Genomic DNA, 17,604 nt, shown 5'->3' with positions numbered 1-17,604 from the left:
CTGCGGGGAGGCCATTGTCTGTCCTGCGAGTGGAGTTAGTGTGCTAGGAAGGCTTTTCTTTTCCAGAAAGGGAAGTGTTCACAGTTAAGCCACTGGGTGATGAAATCGCTTCCATGCCATTTCCCTCCGTGCCCGGCACTCAGTGCAACCGGACACACTTGGGTGAGTCAGACACCCCTGGGCAGAGCACCGGTGGTCTCGGTAAAATCACAGCAGCAGCAGGGCTGGCCGAACGCTGCTGGGGGAACTGCACGTGTGCGCAAAGTGTCTGGACCAGGTCCCTTCGGCCCCACAGCAGCCCGAGGACTGCTGGTTATTATCTGCATCTTTAAGGTAATGAGAATAAGGTTTGTAGAGCCCATCAAACATACCCTCCTATCGATCCTTCTGGGTGTGCCCTTTGCTGGCTCAGGGAGGAAAAATTCAAAACAAGACCATGGCTCTGCGTCTTGGCTCTTCATCAGAATCTGGATTAAAGACAGATAAACGGGCTCTGCTCCGACCGCTGAGTCAGAATCTCTGGAGTGGCGCCTGGGCCCACATGGTGCCAGCAGGACCGAGGGGCTCTGCTGCAAAAGATGGTGAACGGAGGACACAGGCCACCACGGCGTAGGACAAGGAACAGTCTCATCCTCCCAGGGGAGCCCATGAAGCCTGCCTGGATGGACTGGCCTTGCAGCTGCATTCTGGACGATGATGGATTTGGCCCAGAGATCGGGGTGAATGAGTGTGCGGGCATCCCCAAGGCTCTCACACGGAGCAGCAGGCAGGGCAGGGAGCTGGAGGCAGACAGCGGAGGGACGTCAGCGCCATGAGCAGGGCCCCGGGCGGCAGTCACTGAGTCAGTACAGCCGACCTGGCCGCTGCGTCTGGGGCAGAGCTGTGGGGAGGAGCGGGCAGGAGAACAGGGGGTCGGGGTCTGGTCGAGAGCTGGTCTTCACCGGCAGCCACAAGTCCTCCCCACTCATTGGAATTTAAATAAAAACTTAAAAAAAAAAAAAAAAACTGACCACAAAACAAGGAGGAGACCCAGCCGTCCTTGCGTGAGTCGGATGGGGAAGACAGGAGGCCCGAGGCAGCACGGCCGTCTGCGGGGGCAGCCCCCACGTCGCACACCTGCCGACCAGGTGGGGGCTCTTGTCCTGTGGGTGGAGCAGGTCCAGCAGGCAGATGAGGCCAGAGGAGCAGGTGTGGCGGCCCCAGCGCGGGCGGGCAGGAGTGGACGGGGGGGGGGGGGGGGGCACGGGCAGGGCAGGAGAAGCGTCTGTGACCGCAGTGTCCCCTGCTGCAAGCTGTCGGAGGCTCCCGGGCTGGGCTCCCGGGCTGGGCTCCCGGGCGGACACGCCCACAGGCCATCCCCAGGCCCCGGGAGCTGCGGGGCTGCAGCTGCGCAGGACGCGGCCACGCCAGGCCAGGAGAGGGCGCCCCGAGTCCACCTGGGCAGGTGTGCGGGCCGCGGCTGCCGACAGAGGCAGAACCCACGGCCACTAGCTCCTTCAGTAGGGAGGGCCAGAAGGACGCCCGGGGATTGGACGGGCAGCGCATCACGGACCCAGCCAGAGCTCATTAAAGTGTGGTTTGCTGTAGGCGAGACCGCTGGGTGGGAAACTTCACCGCGTGGTCACAGTTTAGTCCTGCAGTCACTGAAGAGCATCTTCTTAATGTCAGGCTGCGGTGGCGGCCTTAGAAGGTCCCTGGCAGGCCCTCTGTGGTTGAACGCGCTTGACGCACTTGCCCTACAGCAGCTGGGACCACTCTGGGAGGCCACGAGATGGTGCACCAGTGTGCCCAGCTTTCTCCCTGGAGAGCAGCTTCTCAACGAGTTTGGGGGATGATGGGTTGCAGGTGGACCTCATAGGCTGGGGAGGATGCTTCCCAAAGTCTGGACGCATCACAGTTTGCGGGGGAAATGACAGAAAAAAAGCCCTGTTAGGTAACAGTTGAAGACGTGCTCAGTACCTACATCAACTGTGAAGAGGCCCAGGAGCACCTGCAAGAGGCAGGTGTTTGTGCAGAGGCCTGAAGGAGCTGGCTGGGAAACAGCAGCGGCCGTTGCCAGGACAACAGGCCTCCTACTTGTGTACTGGCTCCTCCGCCGTGTGTGCTGGACACTGAGCATATCCAGACAGTGGCCTCAAAGGACCTTTCTGCTCAGGCCCGTGTCTTTCCTGTGTCTCTATGCCTGGCATCCTCCTGGCTTTCCCTTGCCCCTATGGAGCAGGCCCTATCTTGAGGCCCCCGCCCTGGCCATGTACGTTTCCTGAACTGTTCAGGGGTGCTGTTCCCCCAAGCCTTCCCTGAGGGACATCTGCTCAGTGAGTGCTAACCTGACTACTGGCCATGCTAGAGATCAGTTGACACCCCTCTCCACTGCCCTGCATGCCCCTCATCCTATGTGCTGTTCCGCCGTAATGTTTGTCGTCTTCCCACATACTCTATTTTTAATATGTGTTTACTCTTTATCTGTCTCCCCTGAACAGAAGTGTGAACCCCACGAAGATAGCTCTCACTACTTTGCCAAGGAATCCAAAATACCTAAAACAGAGCGTCCACATCATTGGCGGTCAGTAAGTACTTTTTCACTTAATACAATACAGACTACTTAATATCATGACATTCAACTATGTGGAAAATCCAGGCAATAAAACATGTGTACGATATATTTTTATATTTAGAGAAAAAAACATAAGCATTAAAATATCAGAGGTTTATGACCCAAAATGTTAATGGTGCTTATTGTTGGGTGCTAAGATTACAAATGATTTCTGCTTTATTTTTAGAATGCCTAGGGCTTTTTAAATTTTCTTCCAATTTTCCTTTCTCCCTTTTCCTTCTCCATCCTTTTCCATTTGTAATATTTTCCTTGTTTTTTTTTTTTTTTAACTCAGATATTCAGTTTGTTAATCACAGTCATCAGTTCAGGATAAACTATCCTCATTAGTCTATACATGACTCCTTTTGTTATTTTTATCACTGTTTTCCTCTTTCCTCAAATCACAGCTAAAAGACCTTCCCCTGTACAATGGAGTATTACTCAGCCACAAAAAAGAATGAAATCTTGCCATTTGTGAGGATGTGGATGGAACTAGAGGGTATTGTGCTAAGTGAAATAAGTCATTTAAAGAAAGACAAATACCATATGATTTCACTCATATGTGGAATATGGCGGAAAAAAACAATCTAAGAAAGAAGGAGATAAAGAAAAAGCCAGACTCTGAATTATAAAGAACACACTGAGGTCACCAAAGAGGAGGTGGGGGGCGGAGAGGGAAACAGGTCATGGGGATGAAGGACGCACCTGTTGTGATGAGCATTGGGTGATGTAGGGAAGTGTTGAGTCACTGTATTGTACACCTATCACACTGTATGCTAACTCATTGGAATTTAAATAAAAACTTAAAAAAAAAACTGACCACAAAACAAAAAACCAATATCTAATGTATCTAATACACATTTCCTTCTATTTTTCTTTCCAAATGTTCATTTAAATTTTCATGTATTTCTTGAAAAGTATATAGAATTGTTTCCTATATAAACTTTATATTTTCATAAATGGCCTTGGATTTCATGTTTCATTCTGTGTCTTACTCTTTGGTTAATACTTTTGCTTTGAGTCAGTTCCTGTTGCTCTAAGGCTTCCCAGAGTCCCGCCTCTCATTGCGCATGACGTTCTGATCACATACGTATGTGTTTCATGTCCTGTTTGTCAGTTCCCAAGCTAGGGCCATCCAGGCTGCCACTTGCTCCTGGTTGTTGCCAACGATGCTTTAATGGTGCGCCAGTCTCCTGCGCACATGGTCCGAATTAACACCCAGGAGTGGAATTACTGGGATTCAGGCAGAGGCATTCTTACAGTGCAGATGGATGGTGCTTCACCAGGGTTGTACCAGTGAACTCTCCTACCAGCTGTGAATGAATGTTCATTTTCCCCATGTTTTTATCAGCACTTAATGTTATCAAAACTTCTAAGTTCTGCCATTTTGATGGGTAGGAATTTATACCTTGTTTTCTTTAATTAATATTTCTCTGATTGATATTAGACTAGATATGTCTTTATATGCTCTTGGCTACCCAGGTATAAATTTTAAATGTTGATGTAGTCAAACCTATCAGCTCTACCCTGAATGGCTTCTGCTTTTTTGGTGCTGAGATATTCTTTCCCATGTTAAGGTGGCAAAAATATTCTACTCTTTTTTTCAATTATTTTTATGGTTTTGTCTTTCACATTGAGATCTTAAATCCATTCAAAGTTTAATTTTGTACTCGGTTTATAGCAGAGAGGATAGGGAAAATTATTCTATGATTATAAGCCCTGAATTATAACTTAATGTGCCCTAAAGCAATAAAAGTTTATGTCTTGCTCATGCCACATGTCTATATTGTTGGATGGAGGGTCTCTTTTATTTATTGAAGTCTTGTTCTGTTTTTACCAGATTATTTCCTACATATATCATAGATTTTGCTGTAGCTGTTAGTATTTTATTTTCAATATTTTATCTACTTGTTTATTGTGATTGTATAGGAATAGAAATGATTTTGATATGTTGATGTTATATTTGGAGACACTGAAGTGTCCATCTTGTCTGAAGAGTTTTGATTCTATTGGGCTTTTCTGTATAAGTGATCGAATTAACTACAAATAATGGTATTTTGGACTTCCCTTTTGACCTTTATATGTGATGTTATTTAAAATTTTTACCATTAGTTTTCTTGTCCTGATTTTTGGCCAGACCTCCAGGACTCTGTTGAAAAAGTATCACTGATGCAGGCAGACTTCTCCTATTTGTAGTATTAATAGGACCATGACTATAGTTCCTCCCTGTGTGTTGTGTGATGACAATAGAATATAGTGTTTTCTCTGAAAGAGTTTAAGCAAGATTGGGTTGATCTATTCCTGGAAATGGAACTTTTAACAAAACAAATGAATAAAACTATTTGGGCTGGTGTTTGTGGGGAGATTTGTAAACTACTATTTTTAAATTGTTTTAGTGGTTATATAATGATTAAGACTTCCTTTGTCTGTTAGTTTCTATTTCATTTATATATTTTTGAGATACTGTATACAGTGAAGTGTACAATCCTAAGTGCATAATCCAGTGAACTTTACAAACATACATGCCCATGTAACCCACGCCTGATGAAGAACTAGAATGTTTCCATCGCCCTAGAAAGTTCTCTATGCTCTTTCTCACTCAGTCTTAATCCTTCCTCAGAGCCAACTGCTGTTCTGATGTATTTCCCTCTAAACTACTTTCCTAGTCATGAAGTTCATATACACAGAAGCAAGAGGATGTACTCTTTTGTGTGGAATAATGGTTTTCAGATTAATCTATGCTATTGTGTGTACTAGTAGATCATTCACTGTCATTTTTCTATAGTATTGTATTGTATGAAGGTACTGTTTGCAGAATAGGCTACCATGCATAAAGAACCTTCTTAAACAAGCTTCTTGTGTGTTTGTGTTTGAATTTATTCCAGAAAAATATGCAGAAGAGGTCATAGGGTAGGTAAATATTGAACTTTGTGAGCAACTTCCATATGGTAGGAGACATATAAGCATTCCAGCTCCTAGTTTGGTGTTGTCAGTCATTAATATGAATATGTTTAGTGGTATTATAGAAATACCTTATATGAATTTTCTCTTCTTGAAAACTAATGATGTTAAGTACTTTTTCCATGTGTTTATTGGCCATTTATGTCTTCTTTTTAAAGATTTTATTTATTTATTTATTCATGAGAGACACGGAGAGAGAGGCAGAGACCCAGGCAGAGGGAGAAGCAGGCTCCCTGCGGGGAGCGTGATGTGGGGCTCGATTCCAGGACCCCGGTATCATGCCCTGAGCTAAAGGCAGATGCTCAACCACTGAGTCCCCCAGGCACCCCTATATATCTTTCTTTATGACTAGTTTAAGTCTTCTGTGTATTTTTAATTGGATAATTTGTCATGTTATTATTGATTTGCAGGAACTTTTTATGTATACTGGGTCAAGTCCTTTGTCAGACATATGTATTACAAATACATATTTTCCCTGTGATCTCATATTTCCATGGAACTGTCACTTTCCCTGGCCTCTGTAAATGGGTTAAGTCCTGGGTCCTGGTTTGTTCTCCGTGAGATGGATCAACATAGAATGGAAGCAGCTTTGGGCAGGGTGTTTGGTGAGAAAGTCTGCACAAACTGCTCTCATTTCTTATGTCCATCAGTGGGTCCTCCCTGTCAGGAACCACTCAGAAATTCTTTCTCAGGCTCTGAGCATTTCTGGGGGCTGCTGCTATGTCTGATTTTCTGGTCTGTGCTTGGGAGAATGGAAGTATAGAAGCCTTCAGGAGCTGGTCAACCTGACTTCCCAGCTTTGCTGGCATCCTGCATCACTTCTATATTAATTTATTACTTTTTTTGAGCACCTACTTGTTTCTTGAATTATATAAGTAAGTCAGAAAAACAATAACAAAAGTCAAAACAAAACTAACAATGGCCCCTGTTCTCATGGAGCATCCACTATAGAGGCAGACAGGCAGTGAGCAGTAGAGGGAATGAGAGGTTACAGACAATGCAGAAGATGTTAGGGGATCAGGGATAATTGCAGTGTTGTGTAGGACAATCGAGAGTATGTTTATGTATGTGGAGAGGGCAGGCATACGTGGTAATAGTAAAAGAGGAAGCCAGTGAAGGTCTCACTGAGAAGGACGTTTGAGCATCGCTGGAGAAGAGGGATGGGACTTAACCATGCAAGCATCTGAGGGAGACTTAGTGAAAAGGCCCCAAGGTCCGAATACTCCTCACGTGTTTGAAAACCAGCACAGAAGTTGGCACAGCCGGAATGAAGCCACAAGAGGGGAGAATCCTAAGGAATGAGGTACAAAGGGAGCAGAGCTTGTAGCACCTTGTAGGGACCTGAGCTTTTGTTGTCTGTGACATAGGGTTACCACCCTGATCTTATCTCTTGTCTCTTGTGGTCCTGCTGCCTTTCAGGCTGGCCATGCAGACACCAGATCCATAGCCTTGCGTGGGAGCGAAGGGGATACCAGCAGAACATGATTCCCAGAGCCTGCCCCACTTAGGGGAAGCTGGGCCTCCCCCATGCCAGCTGGGTCTGTCTGCTCACTCAGGTTTTCTTCCCGTTTGTGTCTGGCTCTAGGATGCCCAACCTCCCCTTACTTCATGATGCTGGTTCATGGGAAGGAGCTCACAGCTGGGTGGCATCTTGCCCAGAATTTCTGAGTGTGTGTTTATTATCACAGTAAACAGAAAAACAAATGGTACTCAACAACAAACTTTATACAAATCATTCACTATAAAATCAAGATATTCTTAACCTCCACCAGAAAACCTATGAGAAAGAATTTGTATGAGCAAAAAAGATACTTTGCATAGTATTGATTCTTTTTCAGCAGCAATAGTGAGACTCTGCAAATTTATACATGCATAATGTAACTTGAAGCCCACCCCAGGAATTCTGTATGGAAGCTCCCTGGGAAACAAGACCCAGCACCCTAATATTCAGGGATAAGCTCCTAACTTTATGATGTTAGCTAGGAAAATAGCTGAGAAGTCTTTATCCAGTGATCCTGCCACAACCCCTACAGCCAAAGCTCAATAAATCTCTTCTGTTATCATTATATTTTAAAAGCTGCTCATTTTTATTTATTTTTAAAGTTTTTTCAAGTAAGCTCTGTGCCCAACTTGGAGCTTGAACTCACAACCCTGATATCATGAGTCGTGTGCTCCACCAGATGAGCCCCCTGGGTTCTACAATCCCTCCCATCATTGGACTTAAAGGCTTAGATTGAAATCCAAACAAGAGAGGAGGGTCAATAGCAGCCCCTTTCCCTCATGCAATGCATATGCCACGAGAAGTACTTGAAAAGTTGTACATCCTATCTTCCCACTGACTTGCATAGTGAATTTGTTCAACCTAGAGACGTAACTATTGAGAATGTGGTTATTATGAGAAGCATAATCACTTAGAATATCATAGAATAGTGACAAAAGCTTTTCTCTAGGTAAACCTAAGGACGAACTATGACCGTGAGGTCCTCAGTGATCACTCAAAGCTAAATTGTGGAAGTTCCTAAAGAGGTACAGTCTTGCTAACACAGACTATCTTCAGATGGAGGTTAAACAAGCTTGTACTCATATGTCTGTTGCTCAGTGTTGCCAAGAGATGAAAATAAAATAGGAAAGTATCTGTGTCCTCAGAAAAGCATCTCTCCCAGGTTGATTAGAAGTATTTTTTTCTTTTCTCCTTTGTGATAGTCAGTCATCATTTATTTCTACATTTGAACCAGCTGTTGGTTTTCAAGAGGGTCAAAATTTGTTTCTTTTTAGGATCAAATTTGTATTGCCTTTTTCCATGAAAGAAATAGAAAAATCCTAGAAATAAAATGAGAGATAATGATTATGTTAGACAAATAAACAATGATTTTACACATGGACTCTTGAAAAAATATACATTTTTACACATGCAATTCGCTCTCAGATCTAAGGAACAGTCCATGTGTCATTTCTATGGCAGCAAAATGGAGAAACTGGATGGCCTTTACCTCCCTCTTGGAAGAGAGCATCAACTTTTTTGCCAATTCTAGGAAACCCATGAGCTATCCCTTTGGGAAAACCTGTATCCATAGACCGTGTGTTTTCATCACACCTTGTAAAAAAATTAATAGGAAAATCTGAATGTGTGATTAATATAATAACAATAAATCACACTCAACACTAAGTGTGAAGTCACTGTTCTGAGTGGGTTGCGTGTACCGATTCATTCAATCTTTGCTATAAATCTGAGAGATGGGGGTACCTTTATTTTCATTTTGTAGAAAACCAATGACTGCTTTAAACAGTTATGAGTAGATACATTGCTGGTATGAAAATAATGGGAGCTTTTAACTGGAGGGTCCCAGTTCAACAGGGTTATGGGAGACTGGAACCGAGTAGACCATCCCCAGAGTGACATCAATTCTAAAAATATGATTCAAATTCTGACTCCACTGTCTGCCCTATCTGCCCACTGTGGGGAAGAAATTTCCCTTTGGATGCTTCTGCTTTTTATCTCCCTTTTAAATGCCATCCTATAAATCCCTTGTCTTCCAAGGACAGGTGTAGTGTGATGATAACAGGTAGGGAACTAGTGGATGCTTGCTCTGGCACCATTCACCAAGGGAGGTTGGAGGTTCCACACAGTTTGAGAATAATTTCATAGATTTTATTTACTTAGAGAGAGAGAGAAAAGGAAAGAGAAATAGGGAGAGAGAGTATGAGCAGGGGGTGGGGAGGGGCAGAGGGAGAGGAAGAAGCAGATTCCTGGCTGAGCAGGGAGCCTGACGATGTGGCCCTGGATCCTAGGACCCTGAGATCATGACCTGAGACACCCAGGTGCCGCAAGAATTTCCAAAAATTCAATTGGAATTTTAAAAGGCAACTCTCCTTCCACGGAGTGATCTGATCTGACTTCCAAGGGTCTGTAGTTACCTCCAATACTCATTGGCAACAAAGAAGTACGTTTTCCTAGTATCATCCTCGTGAACAGCAGCGTTGATTTTCTTTACCCTCTGCGGGAAGCCCAAGGAGAAGTGGATGTCCCTGGGATATCCTTGCAGCATCTGCTCCCCGTTAAATGCCCAATATTTACTACCTGTCAACCAAAGAACCAATAGAAAACTTAGCCTGGAACTCTGGAGGACAGTAGGCAGGCTTCCCTCCAGACTTGCATTCATGAGAGGTGGGTGGAGAGTTTTATTTCCAGGTGGAGAGCCCCAGAGCTGGGCACCTCTCCAGAATGGCTCCCTTCCCCAGCTGCGCAGGGAGTGTGTGGGGGTCCATGTGGTGCTGCAGGGGCAGCCAGGCCACACACACAGGTGAGGAGTAGTTCCTCTCACTGGGCGGCACCTCTCAGCTCTTGTCTGGCCTGGGTTCTTATTTGCGGAGCTCCTCCAGCATGTTGATTCATCTTTACATCATGAAGCTATGGTATCTACATTACTTCATGTCACCATCTCACAAAAAGGCAGTTTAAGACATCATGTGTATAGAAATTCCCCTGATTTTCACTGTATATGTGTTAGATCTGTTTCGAGATTCTTGACTTATTTGATCGGCCCAGTTAATTTTCAACCAAAGAACCCGATGAAAAATGTAACTCATAGAAACATTGATCAAAAAAACCCAGAAGCTATACCTTAAAAAAAAAAAAAAAAAAGACTTGATCTCTGTTAACATCCCCATAAGCAGTGCCAACTGCATTTAACAGTGATTTCCAGAAGTCGGCGATGACAGTGCGTTCTGCTATCTTGTAGGAGGCACTTGTGCATAGGAAGAACCTGATTTAAAAGAAAGGGAAATATCTTGGCTGCAGCAAAGCTGTGGTTGATTTCCAGCATTCCTTCTCCCTGGACACGAGTCTAACACTCACAGAAGGGCCGCATCTGATATTCGGGGTCCTTTACCTACAAGATAGTTCATCTCACAGAAATCATCGATGGAAGCAAGCAAGGATAACGGAGGTGTAAGAGACTGCTCCAACCAGACTCTTCCATTTCAGGGGTTTTCAGAGTGTTTCTAAGACCACGGAGACCAAATGGAAGCCTATAGCAAGCCACCAGCCTTGGGAAGGACCAGAGGGCATATGTACGGGGAAGGGTCCTTCTTGTCAACCCCTTAGCAGACACTGTCCATGCCACATCCCTTGCCCCCACCGTCAAAGTCTCCTGCAGCTTTGGCACACAGTCCCCGTAGACAGCTCTCAGCCACTGAGCTCGCCTGCCTCAGGAGCACACTGAGCCGGGTGTTCCTTCCTGGGCAATAGCCTACATCACCCTAGGCATAGTGTAGACATCTGCTTTGAGCAGTGGTGTTCAGAAAGATCTGATTTGTTCTAACTCACTGATGTTTCTCATCCTAGACATGAGATGTGAAAGGAATTGGAAGACCAATTATTGCTCCACTACTGACAAGTCTCTGTTCTTCAAAAAGGAAAATTCTTTCTGCCTAACTCACATATTTGTATGTATGCTAGTGGTAGGGTGGGGGCCGTACGATGCCTTTTACTCCATGAACTTTCTAGTGAATGAATGACTTATCTGTGATACACATATTTTCATTCCTTTTTAAAAGTAATTTCTACACCCAATGTGGGGCTTAAACTCATGGCCTTGAGATTGAGAGTCACATGTTCTTCCAGCTGAGCCAACGCTTATCTGTGATAAAAACTTTAGTAGAATAAATCATTTAATGCAAATGTGCTATTAATTAAAATTACAAATTAAAAATATATTACTAAAGAAACCTATAGAACATTCAACAAAATATCAGAACACCTTAAAAATATAAGTCAGTGTTCATGGTAATTTCTTTTTTTTTTTTAACCTGTTTTTAAAGTAGAATAATTCTCCACAAATTTTGGCTATAGCATCAAATGTTAACTTGCTATCACAGGCTTGTGATACTTGTGGTTGTCTTGGCTGGATGGGATTTTTGGAATGTACTAAAGCATAAATAAAGGTTCTGAAGTCAAGAGAAGTTGGTAATGATGTAACACAAAAGCACTTAGAATGAAGTCTCTTTTTAAAAGGACACAGTTAGTAGCTCTTTATCGGAAACCCACATAGAGACACTGAATCACTGGTCTAAGGTGCTTTCCTTTGTGCTCTCTCACCATAGAGTGCCGGGGGGCATCAATGTCCTTCTGAGACAGTAGGACATCTCCAAAGTAGATGTATCTGGGGAACATCAAGAACCAATGTCATTATCATGCAACAGTCTAAGGGAATGGCCCACTTCATGTGCTGCAACATGATACAAGTTGGAGTCTTAAAAGATGAACAAAACAAGTTTGCAATTACTGGAATACAGTTTTGAGGAGCCCAAGAAGGAATATAAGTATCAAAACTACAGATGCTTTACTGTTGACTTTGTGCAACTGTGGTGTGTTTTTGGTGGTCTGTCTGCATGGGGTGTATATGTGTGTGTATGTTTAATCAAAGACACGAGAGGGCCTTCATAATTCTAGTTAGGCTAATTAAAGTATGAATCTCTGAGATTGGGCTATATAATTCTTGGATGAAGTCAGCCAACAAAGAAAAATCCCCTTGATCAATAAGTATCAGAACATAAGGTAGGAAGTATTATATTCTGGAGGAATAATAGTATTCTATTAACATTTTATTATTTTTTCCTGCTCATAAATATTATATTATGCCCAGTTGTGCAAATGTAGATAATATAGGAAAGTATCAAGAAAAATTCCTCAAGAACACTTTACCAAAAATAACCATTTTAAAATTTTAGTGTGTAATTATATATTCAACGATATGATTTAAAACATCCTAGCAAAAATAGAGCTACCCTACAACCCAGCAATTGCACTACTGCATATTTGCCCCAAGATACTGACGTAGTGAAATTCCAGGACACCTGCATCCCAATGTTCACAGCAGCAATGTCCACAATAGCCAAACTGTGGAAGGAGCCACAGTGTCCTTCAACAGATGAATGGATAAAGAAGATGTGGTCAATGGAATATTACTCAGCCACCAGAAAGGACGAATACACTCCATTTGCTTCCACGTGGATGAAACTGGAGGGTATTATGCTGAGTGAAGTAAGTCAATTGGAGAAGGACAATCATCATATTGTTTCACTCATGTGGGGAATATAAGAGATAGTGAAAGGGACTATAAGGGAAAGGAGGGGAACTGAGTAGGAAAAATTAGAGAGGAAGACAAAGCATGAGAGACTCCTAACTCTGGGAAATGAACAAAGGGTTGCAGAAGGGGAGTTGGGTGGGGGGTTGGGGTAACTGGGTGACAGGCACTTGAGGAGGGCACTTGAGGGAATGAGCACGGGGTGTTATAATATATGTTGACAAATTGAATTTAAATCTTAAAAAAATGTAAAAATAAATAAATAAGTAAAACATGGTAGCAGCATTTTTAGAGTAACATATTTTGTTGGTAAAAATTACTTGCAGAAATAATATTCCCTTACATTTTTAAATAAATGGACACAAAGGAGTTACCATTACCTTTCTAAGCAATTATAGTTTTAATAAAAACTTATGTTTATTAAGGTATTTAAGGCTGATCACAACATTGGCTCATTTTACTAAAGCATCCTTTCAGATAAAACTTTGACCCATGAAAGGGAAAAATTGGAGGAATTTGTGGACTCACTTCTGAAATCATTGGTCCATGTTTTTCCTTATCAAAATGAACATCTCCTCCAATGTCTCTTGGTGGGAAAGCATGAGGGAGATGGTTTTGAAATCCACTGAAGGGGGAGTTGTCTCTGTGATCTGTGACAAACAGTAAGGCAAAGGCAAATCCCCATTTCTACATAACTTCCCCAGGAGGTGCGAGGACAGTTACAAGTGGCCCAAAGGCCTTCTTCATCCAAGAGGCCTCCCTTTGGCCCATAAAATCAACAGCCCGTTAGGAACACTCTGTCCTTGGTGCAGCTGAGCAGGTGTGGGAGCAGCGGTGACATTCAGGTGACGTTTAGGATGGTTTTAGGAGACAAGAAGAGCTTACCTCCCCAGACCAAGGAAATCATTATGTCCACTTGACCATCAAAGACCTTGGTGAAGGTCAGGGGAGAGGCGTTACTCCAGAGCTGAAAGACTTTCTCTTTTTTTTTTTTTTTTTAAAGATTTTATTTATTTATTCATGAGAGACACACTCACGGGGTGGGGGGGCAGAGACACAGGCAGAGGGAGAAGCAGGCTCCATGCAGGGAGCCCGATGTGGGACTCGATCCCAGGACTCCAGGATCAGGCCCTGGGCTGAAGGCAGCACTAAACTGCTGAGCCACCCGGGCTGCCCGACTTTCTCAATGGCACTGTCTACCTCTGCTCTCGGCAAATCTGGTGTGTAATTTTCAATCCTTAAAAATCAAAGAACACAGAGACACATTCCCATGTGTCTCACGGCTCACATGGCTCACGGCTCTGATGGGAAATAGCATCTCTGTCTGCCGCTCAGTCTGCTTACCTGATGTGTGTGGTCCCATTGGCTCCCATCAGTGAGGACGTACTGAGCCACATCGGGCACCCACATCTGGGCTGCTTCATCAGATTCAGGGTGTCCGTGTTGACCTTTCCAGTCACCTTCAGCCCAAAGAATGCCTGCATGTGCTTTAGCTTCTCAGCCACTAAGCTGTCGTTCCTCTGCCTCACAGATTTGTTGGTTCCAGTCTTCAAGTTGTAGTACTTCTGTAGGTAGTTCTGATAAAGAGAAAGATATTGAAACACAGGATGTGAAATCCTTCTTATTTTTTCCTGAAAATCTTTAGGAATTCACTGTGGTGAAAAAAAAAAGAGAAATTCTTTTGTCTTGAAGATTTAGTACAAAGGAAAAAAATGTGTCTGCAAAGGGAGTGATTTCATAGGCTTACTGTTGGCGTGGTGGCAAAGTCTAGCTTTGTTGGGCGTCGGTGTGAAGGTAGTCAGGACACTCTCTCTACCTCCATCTTCTGAAGGAAAGTCTATAGACAGGTAAGTAGATTTTTTTTTTTTTTTTTTAATGAAGGGATCTGTTTCAGACAAAGTACTGACCCTAGAATGCATCCCACACTCGATTGAGCTTCTACTCCTTGACCTTGGAAAAATGAGAATGTAATGCTCCTGTGTTGGTGGCATGTGAAAATCAGCCCTGGACCATCTCCATATCCTGCCCCTGTGTCCCTAAAGTCCATGGGAAGCTAGGGGACCCTATGTCCCAGAGCAGCAGCAGCAGCAGCAGCAGCAGCAGCAGAAGGCTGGACATGCTGAGCTTCATTTTTCTTCTCTGCCCAGGGCGTCCTGCGGCTCCCTCCCTCTTGCTGCTCCAGGGTTTCGGCTGTAGTCTCCCCTTTATGTAGGGTCCTTGCAGCCCCAGAAAAACAAAGGCTATCTGATTCACCTCTGACAAGAGGACTCACATCCTCTTTATTTGCAACATGTGGCCTCAACTTTCAAAAACTGTAATATAAGGTAGATTAATCTTTAATCTTTTTGTCTTCACAATCTTATGATTGTGATCAAACAGGACATCAACAAAAAGATACACCTCATCTTTCACAATTGTCTTCTATTAATTCTGTGATATCTTAAGAAAGACCCTTACTATTTACACTATAATGTACAGCTTACAGAACAGTCCATGGACTTTTATTTTTTTAAGATTTTATTTATTTATTTATTTATTTATTTATTTATTTATTTATTTATTTAAGAGAGAGAGAGAAAAAATAAGCAGGGCAGAGGGGAAGAGAGAGATGCAAACTCCACCCTGAGCAGGGAGCCCGATGTGGGGCTAGATCCAAAGACCCTGAAATCATGACTTGAGCTGAACCCAAAAGTCAGATGCTCAACCAACTGGGCCACCTAGGCACCTCTCCTTCTGCCTTTAAGCTTCTTGATATAATTTGTTTTTATAGCAATCATGCACTGCTTAAATCACAAATCAGCTTGAAGTGACATTGTTGATGAGAAAGCTGATTACATAGGGTGGATGTTAGCATCTCTAGATTTCAATCCCACTTTGCCTGTTCCTGGGACACAGATGGACAGCTGTGAGGAGGTCCCAGGTAGAGCCGTGTCTGCAAGTCCCTTGGCTGAGTTCCCCTTTCTGCCATCAACTGCTCCTGGGGATGGAGCAGGTTTGGGGCATGTGTGGGACTGGACGATGATTACTTACTCTTTCACATCCTATTTCTCCATTCCGCAGATGAGCGCATAGTACCTTCTATGCCTCAGCCACCAAGCGGGCGAAGGAGAGGTGGGTCAGCAGAGTTTGATGCTGTGGAGATTGGTACAAAGTGCCACGGTTTTGGAGAAGATGGAGACACTGATCTCCCTGGGGGCGCCGGGTGAGCGGGCAGGCGAGGTGTCCCTGTGTTTCCTGACCTTCCTTAGCCTTCATTCCTCCTCCTGGATGTTTGCCAGATCTCCATACCCCACATTGAACTTGTTTGTCTTCTTTTTAGAATGCAATCCTTTAAAAATGTAACCTCCTTCTAATCATTGATGTCAATGGAAACATGATTAGCATCTCTGTTCTAGGCAGGAACGTCTGTGGGCCTCAGGGCTCTAGCCCAGTGGCTTCTCCCTTCTCTCAGGCGCTCAGCCTTCCCTGAGACCATGACTTGGACGGGCAAAGTGGACGGGATATTCATGCTGGGTTCTTCGCTCCTCCCTCTTTGGCAGGTGTCTCTCTCCTTTCCTTCCAAGGCAATTTGATTTCACAGAGTTCCGTGGGCTTTATAAATCTCTACTCTCCAAGCAGTGACCCTGACATTATGGTGGGCCCCATCGATTTCGGGCCCTGCCCCGGCCAGTGATGACGGGAACCTCGCCAAGTCTGTTTAAAGGGAAACTAACTACACCCTTGATATCTCTCAGGGTCTCATCACGCTGCTCTGCACTCGGCAGCGATCCTGCCAAGCTGGTCTCCCCTTAACTTTGACGCTTCCTCGTAGCACTTTCCATCAATTGACCCCTGACTACCCGCCCACCTTCCCATGCTGTGTTGGAACAGAATCTGATGTTCCTGTTTGGACCACTGTCCAGCTCTGGTTTTTCTGAATGGGGAGTGGTGCCATCCAGTGGTTCTTGCACGTCCCATGGTCCCCTGGGCCACACATGCACACTCACCTGAGATCAGAAGCCTCAGCCCCCCTCCGGGGCAACCACACAAGGACAGGGATGCCCAAACTGCCAACCCCACAGAAGATTCCATGGCTGCCATTTCACCTGCCCCGCTACTTCCTCCTCTAGTCAGTGATCTCCAGGTCTGCCACCGGACTCATCAATCTTTTCAAAGGACTTTCTTCTCCTTCTTCCCTGCCACATTCCTGTCCCCTTGAATACTAAAAGAAACTTTCTGGAATCACACTTCCTCTTCACACTATTGCTCTGTCTTTCTTCCCTTCATCACATCTTTCTTTTTCCCCCAAGGAGAGTTTATAGTCACTCCTGCCATGGCCACGGCTGAAGGTAAGGATGTGATCCATAAGGCTAACCACATGGGGGACACATGAAAGGATGCTTGTTTCAGGCTCAATTTGCAAAAATATTTGACTATATGATTAGATTCTGTTTTTTCACTCTTATTTTACTTTGGGGAGAATAATTACTTAAAATATCTTAGAGCAGGCATGGATGTTGAGGGGATGCTTCAAGTGAAATGCCTCTACTTCAGGATTGGTATGCCCCACCAAGGTCAGTTCCTTTCAGCCTGGACTCCACACTTCATTTGTTTGCATGCCAGGAATGGCTCCTCTTTGGTGTAATTTATGAAATAATCAGTAAGATGTTCTGGGTTATGGCACCAGTCACAGAGAGTGCAGCCCTCACATGAGCCAAACTTCTCTCTTAAGTATGCTCTTCCCAAAGGAGTTTGAACCTAAATGCTGTGGTGTGGCCGAGCCAGGACGAGTGAGGACCTGACTCCCTTCACCCCCCACCCCTGCACGGGGCTCTGATCTTACTCATGCTGCAATCCAGACTATGACTTGCTTGCTTGTGTGTCTCTAATGTGTGTTGATTTCCTGCCTTCAGATCCTTTATCTGTGAATCAGGTTTAGATTATGAAATAAATTATGTTCTATTTTGCTGAACATGCCTCTGCTTT

At 44.2% G+C, this 17,604-nt stretch overlaps 1 pseudogene; it reads right to left on the bottom strand.

Moving 5' to 3' along the window:
• Positions 1 to 8,198: 8,198 nt before the first annotated feature.
• LOC112671468 (interstitial collagenase-like) overlaps positions 8,199 to 17,604 on the bottom strand; it is a 28,470-nt pseudogene continuing 19,064 nt past the window's right edge.

This window comes from Canis lupus, chromosome 5 (assembly GCF_003254725.2).
Source record: "Canis lupus dingo isolate Sandy chromosome 5, ASM325472v2, whole genome shotgun sequence".
In the NCBI taxonomy this organism is placed as follows: Eukaryota; Metazoa; Chordata; class Mammalia; order Carnivora; family Canidae; genus Canis; species Canis lupus.
This window is presented reverse-complemented; position numbering and strand designations above follow the sequence as displayed.